This window comes from Vulpes lagopus, chromosome 2 (assembly GCF_018345385.1).
Source record: "Vulpes lagopus strain Blue_001 chromosome 2, ASM1834538v1, whole genome shotgun sequence".
Classification (NCBI taxonomy): Eukaryota; Metazoa; Chordata; class Mammalia; order Carnivora; family Canidae; genus Vulpes; species Vulpes lagopus.
Genome location: NC_054825.1, coordinates 99,262,539 through 99,277,682, shown reverse-complemented (window position 1 = coordinate 99,277,682; position 15,144 = coordinate 99,262,539). Strand labels below are relative to the sequence as shown.

The following is a 15,144-nucleotide window of genomic DNA, read 5'->3' as shown; positions in this document are numbered from 1 at the left end:
AGGGTGATCCTGGAGTTCTGGGATCTAGTCCCACATCAGGCTTCCTGCAGGGAGTCTGCTTCTCCCTCTGTCCCTCTGCCTATGTCTGTGCCTCTCTGTCTCTCTCATGAATAAATAAATTTTTTAAAATCTTAAAATATATATATATATATATATATATATATATATATATATATATATATCAGATCTGCCCTATAACTTGCACACGAGGAGAGAATTAACATTATAGCAAGAAAAATTTTACAAATTAGATGATATACCTATTTGAAGTAGATTTTTCTTGAATGTTATTTTTCAGTCAAAAAAACAGTCCTTGCCTGCAAGGAGGTTATAGTATAACCTGTATATAGAGATCTGAAATAGTAAGGTATATTATATAGTTCAGAAATGAGCAGCCTACATCTCAAAGCATACTTTTTTCTGAATGAGTATCAGAAAAACAGGCCATTCTATTTAAAAGGATATGGCGTTTTAAAGGTATTAACACGGGCAGCCCGGGTGGCTCAGCGGTTTAGTGCCACCTTCAGCCCAGGGCCTGATCCTGGAGACCTGGAATCGAGTCCCACGTCGGGCTCCCTGCATGGAGCCTGCTTCTCCCTCTGCCTGTGTCTCTGGCTCTCTCTTTCTCTGTGTGTGTCTCTCATGAATAAATAAGTAAAATTTTTTAAAAAATAATAAATAAAAATAAGGGTATTGACAGCAGCTTTCTATGAAGGAAAAGAAACTTGGGCAGAATTGGGCCGTGGGCCACCATTGGTAGGTTTTGTAAGAACAATGTCAACACGTAATTGTGAGGGCTATTTGATGCCCTTTGAAAACGTGCCAATTAAAGGCTATCTATAATTTTGTGCGAAATTTTGTGCGAAATAGGACTTTCTAATGGAATTGTTGATATGCTTAACCACTGCAAATGGGCACAAACTCTACCACATTAACGGAAACAGTCAATGCCATCACCAGGACAGAACCACTTAGTAGGGAAATTGGAAATTTAATTTCAATCAGATGAACAAAAAAATGGAGAAGAATGCTTGAAGTGGTAGCATAAAAAACACCAGTGATTAAAAACATTTGGAACCTTTGCTTACCCTTCAAAGGCATTTGTTGCCATGGTTTTTAAAGACCTCTGAAAGCTTCAGCTGTGTCCACAAGAGCTGCCAAGAAATAGGGGTTCTATACTGATTTTATTTGTCAGATGCATTTTGTCTTAATTATCTCCAAGATAAAGATTACTTGGCCAAAGGGAGAAAAAGGAAGAGCCACTATCATTTCACAGGTAAAAACGACTATGATTTTGCTTTTCTGAGGCCTTCTTCCAGTGTATGCATTCATGCGCACACACATCAAATTTCATACTATAGCTGTAGAGTAACAAGCACTTAAAATCAGTAAGGAGAATGACATTCTTACATGGAAGAAAGTTTTCAGTTCTTGAACTTCAAGGCTGTGCTTTTCTTTTTGTCTGATGAGAACCAGGAGCCAAACATTTAGCACATTTACCAATACCTAGGGGTAAGGACTTTCTTTCAAAATGTTTCATCACAAATGCTTTCCTTTGAAAATTATATGATAGCTATATGTGTACACACGGAAACTCTACTGCCCTTTGGCCTCAATGGTCTTACTTCTTTGCTGTACAACATGCATGTTACTATAAGATGTAAAGGGAAAATGAGAAGTAGAAATAATGAAAGGATTAGGCAAGCTCTGGGTCCAAAAAGATGCCTGTGGATTCCCACCATAAAAAAAAAAAAAAAAAAAAAAAAAAAACCTGTTTTTTATTTGAAAATCATAAAAATGCTTATATTTATTCCTGCTGTTTACTATTTGTTACAGCTTACTATGATGGAGTTAGCATATTCTCTTTTAAATTGTAAGCTCCTTGAGAGCAGCATTTGGCCCTGTTGGGCTAATTTGTCATTTTCCTCTTTAGAAGGACCTTGAACATACACTTTGAATGAGAGTGTTTCTTACAAGGTTTTGGGAAGATGCAGGGAACTCATAATACATTATTATGAGAATCAAGAGGAAGTTTCCAGAGTTATTTCTCCACTATTAATAATGGGCAACCTTCAGGAAGTAGTTAAACCATTCTTTTCACCAAGTTTCTTTAAAAATAATTGAGGCAATCGATTCAAATCTTCACCCCTGGATGGTCTGCAGAGTGCTAATTATCTCTTTGTAGCTGCTGGGTAATACTGTCTGGATACCCAGCTACCATGTCAAACCCAGTATGTATAGAATCGAACTTACCATACAACCCCTCTCTGATTGGCCTTTCTCTTGCTTTTCTCAGCTCAGGTGATGATGCTATTATTTTCCCTCTGTATGTGAACCTCTTAACTTCCTTCTCTCCCAGACATCTCATACTGAATCACCTTAAAACAACATAGATTCTTGCATTATAATATCCTTCTATCTAACCCCTTTTTTCTTCATTTCACAGAAACCCAAAAGCCCAGACATATTAGAATACCAGCCATGTTTCCACTCTCTCCCTCTGTAATCTCTCCTGTAATGCCTCTGGGAGGTTAATCTTAATTAAAGTGCGTCTTGTCCCATCTCTCCCATAACTGAAAAAATGTAATGGTTTGGTGTTACCTGAGGCCCACAAACGGATCCTAACCTTCCTCTCATACTTTTTTTTTTATTCACTGAGTGATTCCTACAATACGAAACCTTGATCTGGACCTTACCTGTGAGGTGCTCACATTCGGTAAGAAGAAAAGACACATCTACACAAGTACTTGCAGTCCTAGACACAGAAGGCCACAGGAGAGAGAGAACTTCTGCATTAACAGCAGAGAAGGTTTGATGACAATGACTCCTGACTAGAATAGGAAGAGCTTTTACAGGTAGGTTTGGAAAAGAATTCCCAGCAAAGAAATGGAATGCTCATATTGGAGTAACAACAGGTAGTCCGTCATAAAAATACTACTTCAAAAGTAGAAATGGTGACTTGGAAATCCTTGAATGGTGGTCGAAGGATTCTTCTCTGGGCCATAGAAGTCATTAGAGCCTTCTGCACAAGGTACTGACATGATTAGTTATCTTCTTTAAGCACAGTAGGAAACTGGCAGTATGCAGAATGACTTGGAGAAGGAAAACCAAATGAAGCAAGGGGTTAAGTGAAGGAGAAAAAGCAAAAAGAAAAATTAAGTTCTTGCACTGAGCCTGGGGAAAGGTAGTAAGAATTGGACAAATAGAAAAGTGATCTCAACAGAACTCCACTACAGTTCTGATGGGAAACATCAGGAGTGAGAAGCTAAAGATAACTGACCCTAAGGTTTTAAGTGTAAGTGCCTAAGGGAACAACACTCCCCAGAGGAGTGGCTAGTGTCAGATGAAGATCCATGGGAGGGGCAGCCCCCGTGGCGTGATCCTAGGTGTGATCCTGGAGACCCGGGATCAAGTTCCACATCAGGTTCCCTGCATGGAGCCTGCTTCTCCCTCTGCCTGTGTCTCTGCCTCTCTCTCTCTCTCTCTCTCTCTCTCTCTCTCTGTGTGTGTGTGTGTCTCTATGAATAAATAAGATCTTAAAAAAAAAAAGATCCATGGGAGTCCTGAGGAAGCCAGGTTGAGGCAGGAGCTATATGTGGAAGATATCTGCATAGTTATGACCCTTGAGATCTTAAATATTGTTTCCCAAGGACTTCTGTGACAAAGTACCACAAATGTAAAGTACTATTTTACAACACAAAGTATTATCTCATAGTTCTGGAGGCTAAAAATCTGAAATCAAGTTGTCAGCAGGGTTACGCACTCTTTGAAAGCTATGGGGAACACTACTACTTCCTTGCTTCTTTATAGCTTCTTGTTTTTGCCAGCAATCCTTGGGTTTCTTTGGCACATAGATTCACTACTCCAATCTCTATCTCAGTGGTCTTATGGCATTATCCTGCCTGTCTTCTTTTTTAAGATTTTATTTATTTATTTTCATGAGAGACACACAGAGAGAGGTAGAGACATAGGCAGAGGGAGAAACAGGCTCCCTGTGAGGAATCAGATGTGGGACTCGATCCCAGGACCCCTAGATCACAATCTGACCCAAAGGCAGATGCTCAACCACTGAGCCACCCAGGTGCCCCTCTAAACGTCCCTCTTAGTAAGGACACTAGTCCTATTGGATCAAGGGTCCACCCTACTCCAATATGACTTCAACTTATTTAACTGCAATGACTTATTTGGAAATACTGAGGTATTGGGGGTTAGGGCTTCAATATGGCTTTGGGGGAAGCACTATTCAGCCCAAAACAGATATGCATGAGACCACCTAGGAAACTGGTTAGAGAAAAGGATGGAAAGGTAAAGAGACTGCAGATGCTGGAGAATGCCTAGTTTTAAAAAGCTGAAGAGGAAAAGTAAAGAGGCATAAAGAGGACAATAGCCCTCTGTTCTCTTAAGGCTTATTTCCCTGAGCTTATCTTGGTTTATGCCATTTTACATTTCTGGAATTACTTTCCAAACTGCTTGCTACCTATGGAAATCCTTCATTTCTTTCGAGGCCTATATCAAATATGCCACTTGCATTAATGTTTCTCCTGCCAGCCTTACCTAGTGAAATCTCTTCCTTCTCTGAGGTCCTCTAGCAGGTCTTATCTACTACTCTTTTGACCGTTTGTCATACTCTACTTATGTTAGTAGAGTGTACTCAACACTAGTAGAGGCATTGGAGCAACAGTAACCAACAGGGCAGAGCAGACCTGACATCAACTTTCATTGAGCTTACGTTCAGGTTCAGGCAGGAATCTGGGGAAGCAGCACCTGGTACAGAAACACAATCATCAACCAAATGATTAAATAAGAGAACTTCATTAATGGTTTTAGGGCCTTAAAAAATAAGGGTAATGGAGTATAAAACACACACACACACATACACACACACAAGCAGCAAATGTTTGTAGGATTACTTTGGGTAAGGTAATCATGGAAGACTTCTCTAAAGATACTGACACAATCATGACATGATATGATCTTTTTCTCTGAGAATATGATCTTAGGCAGAGATCTGAATAACAAGAAGCCAGTCAAGTAAAGATGTGGGTGTTGCAAGCAGAGGGAAAAACATGCTGAGGTCCTGAGGAAGGAACATGGTTGGTTCAGGGGGAGAAATAAGCAGGTTTAAGATAGTGGAGAATATCTGAAGCCATAGGAAGGAACCTGGACTTTAAGTGCAGTATGAGTTTTAGGGGAAAGACCATATGACCTGATTAATATATTTAAAAGATTTCTCCTGCTGTGGCATGGAGACTAGATGATAGAGGAGCAAGTGTGGAATACAGAGATCAAAATTCAGTATTATTGTGTGCATATATTATCAAGGCCTCAACTTTGAGCTTTATCTCTGAAAGGATTCCAGAGATAAAATAGTTACATGATGAGAAAGCAGCCTCCATTTCTTCCCCACCCACTGGCCTTTTCCAGGCATGGGTACATATGTCAAGCCAGAAGGTGACTAGAAATGTGAAACTATATGCAAAAACTAATCTGTCTTAGAAGAATAATGGTGATTTCCTAAGCACAAAAGGCCTAAATTCTCTCTTAATACAGCTCTACAAAGTGGATGGAACCAGCTAAATAGGCAAGGTTCTTCAGAAAGTCAGGCTCTGCTTACCCTCAGTTGCTGTTTGGGGAGCTATCCAGGGTGCTGGAATGCTCTCCCCTCCCCCTCCCATGCTTTCCAAGACCTAATGCTTGTCAGTTATCCTTATTGGACCTAACACCTCACTGCCTTGAATCATAACCAGATTCCACTTTGATACCACCTGATGTCCCTCTGGTCTCAGCTAACCCTTTTTTTTAAAGATTTTATTTATTCATGAGAGACACCGAGAGGGACAGAGACACAAGCAGAGGGAGAAGCAGACTCTATGCAGGGGGCCTGATGTGGGACTCGATCCCAGGACTCCAGGATCACGCCCTGGGCGAAGGCAGGTGCTAAACCGCTGAGCCACCCAGGGATCCTCAGCTAACTTTTAAATCAACACCTGCCTGGGCCATGTCTGTTTGATCTAATGTTAATTATCTTCTTTGTACATCTGAGAAAGATAATATGAAGTGGCAGCATAGCTAGTGGTTGGGACAAATAGGCTTGGGACTCCACTGTACCTCATGACCATTAGAAATAATAATGTCAGAGAAGCAGTGAGCTCAGTGGAGTCTTTGTCCTTTGGAATAATATTCAAAGGTAGTACTGGGCTGTTGAACCAATAATCAAATCTGCTTATATAACTCATCCAAGGTCTCTGCCTACAACACAACTTAAGAAACACTGCTTCTCCATCTGCAATGATTAACAAGCTCATGTACTATCCCATTTTACCCCTCCCTTAAATAGCATCCTTGACTTTGCTTTAAAAAAAAAAAAAATATGTTCAACTGAAAGCCATTACTCAATTTCTTGAGTAATCAAGTTTATACAGTAAGTAGTGGATGAAAATTTGTATGCTTTCAAGTCAAACACTTTACCTCTTCAACTAAAACACTTAGAGCACTAGAGTAATCTGATGGATACTCATTTCTAGCTCTCTTCTTAAATAACAAGAAAAACAGGGACAGCTACAGCATCTTCAGAAGTTTCTACCTACATATCAGACCCTTCACTGTCCTTAAATAGGTTTGAGGGGCAGTATGACTTATAAAGAGCCAAAGAAGTTCAGTAAAAACTTTTTAGTTGCAAGTTTTCAAAACTACAATGAGAAAATGGGACAAGAAACCAGTGAACTTGCTCTGGTATTTCCTTTATATATGCACAAACAAGCCAAATACATAGAAATGCCATTCAAGTAAAAAGGAAATAAATTAGTTTGTTTTTACATAATCTAAGAATAAATATATGGCCAAGAATGTCTTTGTTTAATCTAATGATCAATTAATTTCATTAATTTCTATTCACAGAGCTCCCCAAACTCCCTTTCACCTCCTGGTCTTTGCTTATATGCTCATTCCTATGAGTGAACATCCATCCCCTCCTTTATTTTGCTCACTCGACTCATCCTCCAGACTTAATTTTAAATCAAGAAAACTTCTCATAGCCTGACTCAACCCCCACCAGGACTGAGTGACATTTGGACTCCTCTATAAGACCCTCCACTCATCCTCATCTTGGCACTTGTCACACTGTAATTTAGTTGCCAATTTTTTTTGCACAACTCTCTCACTACCTTTTAGGGTCTATGAGAATGAGGAGTATGTCTTTCCTATAATTTTATCTCCAGGGCTTTCCACAGTGTTCTGGCTAGGAGAGGCAATCAATGAATAAATAAATGAATTAATAAACAGAATCATTTTTAAGGTCCCTCCTCATGTCTAAAGGTACTATCTTTGTCTCATTTCTATGCTTCTTCTAAAACTTTGGACTCAATATTCACCTCATTTACTAAAGCGTATTTAAGTGACTTCATACCATAATACGAGGTTTCTGAAGCCAGGCAGAAATTGTAGCTTATGCAATTTATATATAGTACAATTTTATATAATTTATAGTACAATGAAATCCTACTATTTAGTCTGTATATGTAAGATGGAGATAAGATATATATTTTAACCATCAAAGAGTAAGCAGAAATTTTTTTAAAATGTTTGAACTTTTGATAATGCCATATACCAATAAAACATTTTTTATTAGCTCACATTTCCTTCACTATTTTTATAAGTGTATTTTTCTTTTTTCCTTTTTTTTTTTTTCTCTGATACTTTAATGCTCAGAGTACTCAGTATGATGTGAAGTTATACAGTACAATCTTCAATGCTGAACAAATAGGATAAAAATAATTTGTGAGAATATTGGTATTGTTCCTTGAAGACAGGTCCTTTTTATCTTCAATCTTAGTAATTTGACCTTTATAACTGAAAATATTTATTTTCTTATATTCTTCTATTATATTCCTTATCTTTATCATATAATTGCACTTTACCTATACTGACTTACTCTCTAATTGTATCATAAGAACAAGTATCTTTGCCACCCCAATAAATTCCCCAAATAAATTCCAAATTTTGTGGGAATACAGATTATGTCTGACACATATTTTGATTTCTCTCAGAACATCTAGCACAGGTACAGAGTAAGTTTTTAATAAATATGAATAGTCAAAACTTTAGATTTAGAAACATCTATTCCCTTTCCATGCATTAAATCAAGGGTTAGCAAATTATGGCTCATAGATCATTTCTGGTCAGTTCTGGCCTATTTTTGTGTATAAAGTTTTATTGGCACACACCCATTTACTTATATATTATCTATGGCTCCTTATGGGCCACAATGTCAGGGCTGAGTAGTTGCAACAATGACTGCAAAGCCTAAAATAGTTACTATCTGGATTTTTACAAAAAAAAATTGTTGCTGAACACTGCTATCAATGATTTTTACAGATGAGAGAACTCAGTTTCAGATAAGTCAAGTTTATAATTGAACCTGTTCACTAAACCTACGTCTGTCAGATGATTTGTCAATACCAGATTAAATATTTGGTGAAAATAATGCTATTTTAGAATATATAAAAGCAAATAAACAGTAATATCACAAATGAATATGGTTGTTGAAAGACCTTTCAGGGCTTATCCTAACTTAAACCAAATAGAAATGCCATTTTTCTAAATTAATACAGTATCATTTGGTAAAATTGAATAATCTATGTTGTTTTAACACATAGATATGTGTATATATACATATCCATGTATACATTTATATATATTTATACATATATATTACATATGTGTGTATACATGTATAAACAAAAATTTACTATCAGAGAATATCATTAATTTTATTTAAGAAACCCAACAAAAAAAGTGCAAATCTTACAGTAGATTTCTAAAAGATGTTGAAAGTAAGAACTGTCAAAAAAACTGCTTTGCAAGGAGGTTATAGTATAACCTGTATATAGAGATCTGAAATAGTAAGGTATATTATATAGTTCAGAAATGAGCAGCCTACATCTCAAAGCATACTTTTTTCTGAATGAGTATCAGAAAAACAGGCCATTCTATTTAAAAGGATATGGCGTTTTAAAGGTATTAACACGGGCAGCCCGGGTGGCTCAGCGGTTTAGTGCCACCTTCAGCCCAGGGCCTGATCCTGGAGACCTGGAATCGAGTCCCACGTCGGGCTCCCTGCATGGAGCCTGCTTCTCCCTCTGCCTGTGTCTCTGGCTCTCTCTTTCTCTGTGTGTGTCTCTCATGAATAAATAAGTAAAATTTTTTAAAAAAATAATAAATAAAAATAAGGGTATTGACAGCAGCTTTCTATGAAGGAAAAGAAACTTGGGCAGAATTGGGCCGTGGGCCACCATTGGTAGGTTTTGTAAGAACAATGTCAACACGTAATTGTGAGGGCTATTTGATGCCCTTTGAAAACGTGCCAATTAAAGGCTATCTATAATTTTGTGCGAAATTTTGTGCGAAATAGGACTTTCTAATGGAATTGTTGATATGCTTAACCACTGCAAATGGGCACAAACTCTACCACATTAACGGAAACAGTCAATGCCATCACCAGGACAGAACCACTTAGTAGGGAAATTGGAAATTTAATTTCAATCAGATGAACAAAAAAATGGAGAAGAATGCTTGAAGTGGTAGCATAAAAAACACCAGTGATTAAAAACATTTGGAACCTTTGCTTACCCTTCAAAGGCATTTGTTGCCATGGTTTTTAAAGACCTCTGAAAGCTTCAGCTGTGTCCACAAGAGCTGCCAAGAAATAGGGGTTCTATACTGATTTTATTTGTCAGATGCATTTTGTCTTAATTATCTCCAAGATAAAGATTACTTGGCCAAAGGGAGAAAAAGGAAGAGCCACTATCATTTCACAGGTAAAAACGACTATGATTTTGCTTTTCTGAGGCCTTCTTCCAGTGTATGCATTCATGCGCACACACATCAAATTTCATACTATAGCTGTAGAGTAACAAGCACTTAAAATCAGTAAGGAGAATGACATTCTTACATGGAAGAAAGTTTTCAGTTCTTGAACTTCAAGGCTGTGCTTTTCTTTTTGTCTGATGAGAACCAGGAGCCAAACATTTAGCACATTTACCAATACCTAGGGGTAAGGACTTTCTTTCAAAATGTTTCATCACAAATGCTTTCCTTTGAAAATTATATGATAGCTATATGTGTACACACGGAAACTCTACTGCCCTTTGGCCTCAATGGTCTTACTTCTTTGCTGTACAACATGCATGTTACTATAAGATGTAAAGGGAAAATGAGAAGTAGAAATAATGAAAGGATTAGGCAAGCTCTGGGTCCAAAAAGATGCCTGTGGATTCCCACCATAAAAAAAAAAAAAAAAAAAAAAAAAAAAAAAAAAAAAAAACCTGTTTTTTATTTGAAAATCATAAAAATGCTTATATTTATTCCTGCTGTTTACTATTTGTTACAGCTTACTATGATGGAGTTAGCATATTCTCTTTTAAATTGTAAGCTCCTTGAGAGCAGCATTTGGCCCTGTTGGGCTAATTTGTCATTTTCCTCTTTAGAAGGACCTTGAACATACACTTTGAATGAGAGTGTTTCTTACAAGGTTTTGGGAAGATGCAGGGAACTCATAATACATTATTATGAGAATCAAGAGGAAGTTTCCAGAGTTATTTCTCCACTATTAATAATGGGCAACCTTCAGGAAGTAGTTAAACCATTCTTTTCACCAAGTTTCTTTAAAAATAATTGAGGCAATCGATTCAAATCTTCACCCCTGGATGGTCTGCAGAGTGCTAATTATCTCTTTGTAGCTGCTGGGTAATACTGTCTGGATACCCAGCTACCATGTCAAACCCAGTATGTATAGAATCGAACTTACCATACAACCCCTCTCTGATTGGCCTTTCTCTTGCTTTTCTCAGCTCAGGTGATGATGCTATTATTTTCCCTCTGTATGTGAACCTCTTAACTTCCTTCTCTCCCAGACATCTCATACTGAATCACCTTAAAACAACATAGATTCTTGCATTATAATATCCTTCTATCTAACCCCTTTTTTCTTCATTTCACAGAAACCCAAAAGCCCAGACATATTAGAATACCAGCCATGTTTCCACTCTCTCCCTCTGTAATCTCTCCTGTAATGCCTCTGGGAGGTTAATCTTAATTAAAGTGCGTCTTGTCCCATCTCTCCCATAACTGAAAAAATGTAATGGTTTGGTGTTACCTGAGGCCCACAAACGGATCCTAACCTTCCTCTCATACTTTTTTTTTTATTCACTGAGTGATTCCTACAATACGAAACCTTGATCTGGACCTTACCTGTGAGGTGCTCACATTCGGTAAGAAGAAAAGACACATCTACACAAGTACTTGCAGTCCTAGACACAGAAGGCCACAGGAGAGAGAGAACTTCTGCATTAACAGCAGAGAAGGTTTGATGACAATGACTCCTGACTAGAATAGGAAGAGCTTTTACAGGTAGGTTTGGAAAAGAATTCCCAGCAAAGAAATGGAATGCTCATATTGGAGTAACAACAGGTAGTCCGTCATAAAAATACTACTTCAAAAGTAGAAATGGTGACTTGGAAATCCTTGAATGGTGGTCGAAGGATTCTTCTCTGGGCCATAGAAGTCATTAGAGCCTTCTGCACAAGGTACTGACATGATTAGTTATCTTCTTTAAGCACAGTAGGAAACTGGCAGTATGCAGAATGACTTGGAAGAAGGAAAACCAAATGAAGCAAGGGGTTAAGTGAAGGAGAAAAAGCAAAAAGAAAAATTAAGTTCTTGCACTGAGCCTGGGGAAAGGTAGTAAGAATTGGACAAATAGAAAAGTGATCTCAACAGAACTCCACTACAGTTCTGATGGGAAACATCAGGAGTGAGAAGCTAAAGATAACTGACCCTAAGGTTTTAAGTGTAAGTGCCTAAGGGAACAACACTCCCCAGAGGAGTGGCTAGTGTCAGATGAAGATCCATGGGAGGGGCAGCCCCCGTGGCGTGATCCTAGGTGTGATCCTGGAGACCCGGGATCAAGTTCCACATCAGGTTCCCTGCATGGAGCCTGCTTCTCCCTCTGCCTGTGTCTCTGCCTCTCTCTCTCTCTCTCTCTCTGTGTGTGTGTGTGTGTGTGTCTCTATGAATAAATAAGATCTTAAAAAAAAAAAAAAGATCCATGGGAGTCCTGAGGAAGCCAGGTTGAGGCAGGAGCTATATGTGGAAGATATCTGCATAGTTATGACCCTTGAGATCTTAAATATTGTTTCCCAAGGACTTCTGTGACAAAGTACCACAAATGTAAAGTACTATTTTACAACACAAAGTATTATCTCATAGTTCTGGAGGCTAAAAATCTGAAATCAAGTTGTCAGCAGGGTTACGCACTCTTTGAAAGCTATGGGGAACACTACTACTTCCTTGCTTCTTTATAGCTTCTTGTTTTTGCCAGCAATCCTTGGGTTTCTTTGGCACATAGATTCACTACTCCAATCTCTATCTCAGTGGTCTTATGGCATTATCCTGCCTGTCTTCTTTTTTAAGATTTTATTTATTTATTTTCATGAGAGACACACAGAGAGAGGTAGAGACATAGGCAGAGGGAGAAACAGGCTCCCTGTGAGGAATCAGATGTGGGACTCGATCCCAGGACCCCTAGATCACAATCTGACCCAAAGGCAGATGCTCAACCACTGAGCCACCCAGGTGCCCCTCTAAACGTCCCTCTTAGTAAGGACACTAGTCCTATTGGATCAAGGGTCCACCCTACTCCAATATGACTTCAACTTATTTAACTGCAATGACTTATTTGGAAATACTGAGGTATTGGGGGTTAGGGCTTCAATATGGCTTTGGGGGAAGCACTATTCAGCCCAAAACAGATATGCATGAGACCACCTAGGAAACTGGTTAGAGAAAAGGATGGAAAGGTAAAGAGACTGCAGATGCTGGAGAATGCCTAGTTTTAAAAAGCTGAAGAGGAAAAGTAAAGAGGCATAAAGAGGACAATAGCCCTCTGTTCTCTTAAGGCTTATTTCCCTGAGCTTATCTTGGTTTATGCCATTTTACATTTCTGGAATTACTTTCCAAACTGCTTGCTACCTATGGAAATCCTTCATTTCTTTCGAGGCCTATATCAAATATGCCACTTGCATTAATGTTTCTCCTGCCAGCCTTACCTAGTGAAATCTCTTCCTTCTCTGAGGTCCTCTAGCAGGTCTTATCTACTACTCTTTTGACCGTTTGTCATACTCTACTTATGTTAGTAGAGTGTACTCAACACTAGTAGAGGCATTGGAGCAACAGTAACCAACAGGGCAGAGCAGACCTGACATCAACTTTCATTGAGCTTACGTTCAGGTTCAGGCAGGAATCTGGGGAAGCAGCACCTGGTACAGAAACACAATCATCAACCAAATGATTAAATAAGAGAACTTCATTAATGGTTTTAGGGCCTTAAAAAATAAGGGTAATGGAGTATAAAACACACACACACACATACACACACACAAGCAGCAAATGTTTGTAGGATTACTTTGGGTAAGGTAATCATGGAAGACTTCTCTAAAGATACTGACACAATCATGACATGATATGATCTTTTTCTCTGAGAATATGATCTTAGGCAGAGATCTGAATAACAAGAAGCCAGTCAAGTAAAGATGTGGGTGTTGCAAGCAGAGGGAAAAACATGCTGAGGTCCTGAGGAAGGAACATGGTTGGTTCAGGGGGAGAAATAAGCAGGTTTAAGATAGTGGAGAATATCTGAAGCCATAGGAAGGAACCTGGACTTTAAGTGCAGTATGAGTTTTAGGGGAAAGACCATATGACCTGATTAATATATTTAAAAGATTTCTCCTGCTGTGGCATGGAGACTAGATGATAGAGGAGCAAGTGTGGAATACAGAGATCAAAATTCAGTATTATTGTGTGCATATATTATCAAGGCCTCAACTTTGAGCTTTATCTCTGAAAGGATTCCAGAGATAAAATAGTTACATGATGAGAAAGCAGCCTCCATTTCTTCCCCACCCACTGGCCTTTTCCAGGCATGGGTACATATGTCAAGCCAGAAGGTGACTAGAAATGTGAAACTATATGCAAAAACTAATCTGTCTTAGAAGAATAATGGTGATTTCCTAAGCACAAAAGGCCTAAATTCTCTCTTAATACAGCTCTACAAAGTGGATGGAACCAGCTAAATAGGCAAGGTTCTTCAGAAAGTCAGGCTCTGCTTACCCTCAGTTGCTGTTTGGGGAGCTATCCAGGGTGCTGGAATGCTCTCCCCTCCCCCTCCCATGCTTTCCAAGACCTAATGCTTGTCAGTTATCCTTATTGGACCTAACACCTCACTGCCTTGAATCATAACCAGATTCCACTTTGATACCACCTGATGTCCCTCTGGTCTCAGCTAACCCTTTTTTTAAAGATTTTATTTATTCATGAGAGACACCGAGAGGGACAGAGACACAAGCAGAGGGAGAAGCAGACTCTATGCAGGGGGCCTGATGTGGGACTCGATCCCAGGACTCCAGGATCACGCCCTGGGCGAAGGCAGGTGCTAAACCGCTGAGCCACCCAGGGATCCTCAGCTAACTTTTAAATCAACACCTGCCTGGGCCATGTCTGTTTGATCTAATGTTAATTATCTTCTTTGTACATCTGAGAAAGATAATATGAAGTGGCAGCATAGCTAGTGGTTGGGACAAATAGGCTTGGGACTCCACTGTACCTCATGACCATTAGAAATAATAATGTCAGAGAAGCAGTGAGCTCAGTGGAGTCTTTGTCCTTTGGAATAATATTCAAAGGTAGTACTGGGCTGTTGAACCAATAATCAAATCTGCTTATATAACTCATCCAAGGTCTCTGCCTACAACACAACTTAAGAAACACTGCTTCTCCATCTGCAATGATTAACAAGCTCATGTACTATCCCATTTTACCCCTCCCTTAAATAGCATCCTTGACTTTGCTTTAAAAAAAAAAAAAATATGTTCAACTGAAAGCCATTACTCAATTTCTTGAGTAATCAAGTTTATACAGTAAGTAGTGGATGAAAATTTGTATGCTTTCAAGTCAAACACTTTACCTCTTCAACTAAAACACTTAGAGCACTAGAGTAATCTGATGGATACTCATTTCTAGCTCTCTTCTTAAATAACAAGAAAAACAGGGACAGCTACAGCATCTTCAGAAGTTTCTACCTACATATCAGAC

General features: G+C 38.7%; 1 protein-coding gene and 1 long non-coding RNA gene across 10 annotated transcripts in view; one reads left to right on the top strand and one right to left on the bottom strand.

Annotated features, from left to right (window-relative positions):
- Positions 1-15,144, bottom strand: part of ESR1 (estrogen receptor 1) — a 382,657-nt gene that overhangs the window by 224,549 nt on the left and 142,964 nt on the right. The window lies entirely within an intron of this gene.
- Positions 1-15,144, top strand: part of LOC121484135 — a 38,761-nt gene that overhangs the window by 7,026 nt on the left and 16,591 nt on the right. The window contains exon 2 of one of the 4 annotated variants that reach the window (XR_005985952.1): positions 11,211-11,267. The exons of 2 other annotated variants lie outside the window; for them this stretch is intronic. This is a non-coding gene — a long non-coding RNA (uncharacterized LOC121484135). Of the gene's footprint in view, positions 1-11,210; positions 11,407-15,144 lie in introns of those variants that run through there. One more of the 4 variants, XR_005985950.1, reaches the window with a different exon arrangement.